Raw genomic sequence first — 1,639 nt, 5'->3', positions numbered from 1 at the left:
GGCGGGGAAAGCGCAGCGCGGCGCTGGGACTGGAGGGCACAGGCGGAGAGAGACAGAGCCGGAGCGGGCCGGGGGCTGCGGCAGCGGCGGGCGGAGGCGGGAGCGCGGTCGGCGAGCGTCGAACGAGCGACGAGACAGGGCGAGAAGAAGGGGACAACGCCGGCAGCGCTTTTATAGAGCGGGAGGGCGAGGCGGGACCAGCGACAGCGTCACCGCACCGGGGGCGGGACCCGCCACCGCCCCCCGCGGCCGCCGGGGCGCGATGGGTGCGGGGTGCGACCGCCCCGCGGGGCAGGTGTGGGTCCCCGGCGCGGCTCTTGGGTCCTCGGCGGCGGCTCGGCCCGGCCGGCACCGAGGCTGCTGCGGGAAAGGCCAGGTCTCTGGGGAGTTCCTGACAGAAGGCGGGGCAAGGACACCGCTGGCGTCCCCTCAGGATCCCAGGCAGGCGGTTACCCACACGTGTCTTCATAGGGCATCTGGGGTCTGTGCTTCTGTCATGACTTCCACAAGCCAGAGACCTATCCTGTGTCGCTACGGCTTTGAGCAGGTGTGAAAAGAACCCAAGGCTTAATAGCCAGCCAGAAACCGCCTTCACAGAGTTAACAGCTCGCCCTGGTCCCCTGGGTATTGATAAACTGGTCATAGCGCTCACCCGAGCAGACTAATCATGCTCCATAGCTGGCACCCTCAGTCTTCCAACAATTTCAGGCCTTCAAGAGCCTTGTGTGTAAATACATGAACGGAAGGATTTACCTGACCCTTATGATTCACACACAGTTTAACTGAAGCTCTGGAATGTTTTCAGCTCACCCCAAAGCCTTTAGTTCTTTCTTAACACCCTTGTGAGGAAGCGCTGCTCAGCTGCAAGTGGAAAAGAGCCATTTGGAGATGAGGTCCCTCAGTTAAAGGTCACAAAACTGTTCCATAGTGGAGCTGAGGAGGAACCCTGATCTGCCAGCATGGCTCTGCTGTGTCAATTTTACCAAATCGCACAGGGATTCTTTTTTAAAAGCTCATTCCAGTAGTCACAATTCTTTCCAAACACTAAAATATGTAGTTATGCAGTTCACTGAGACCCACCAAAAGATATACTTGTTCTGGAAAGTACTTCTTCCTCTCAGGGCACATTTATTTTCTTTTTAAAAGGTATGTTAGTACAGTTTGGATATTTTTTTCCAAAGGAAATTTGGGGTTGTTTAGTTTTATACCAGAGAGATTTTAGAAAAGCAGTGAATAGATACACACTGGTCATCTCTTTAGAAAAAAATGGGACTGAGGTACCACAAGAAAAAGGATGGAGTTTGTTTACTCTTTTCATCTGCTAGCACCTTCTTTTTAGCAAATAATTTTAAACGAGGAAGAAGTGAACTGACAAATATATGCAGTCTCATTACAGTGCTTCTTCTTTCCTGATAACAATGCTAGTGAGTTATGGATGCAGTCAGTAAAAGCAGGCACATTGATTAGGAAGTCAGAAGACCCCTTCCATACATTTTCAACAAACACTGTATTGCGGACTAAAAACGGAGTGGTTTACACTGCTGTTTTTTCAGGTGTGTTCAGTGTCACATCCTTTGTAGGTGACTTACCTGTTTGAGCTCCTATTTCAGAATACAAGTGGAGGAGGAGTCATCAGATT

Source organism: Pseudopipra pipra, chromosome 1, assembly GCF_036250125.1.
Source record: "Pseudopipra pipra isolate bDixPip1 chromosome 1, bDixPip1.hap1, whole genome shotgun sequence".
Classification (NCBI taxonomy): domain Eukaryota; kingdom Metazoa; phylum Chordata; class Aves; order Passeriformes; family Pipridae; genus Pseudopipra; species Pseudopipra pipra.
This window is presented reverse-complemented; position numbering follows the sequence as displayed.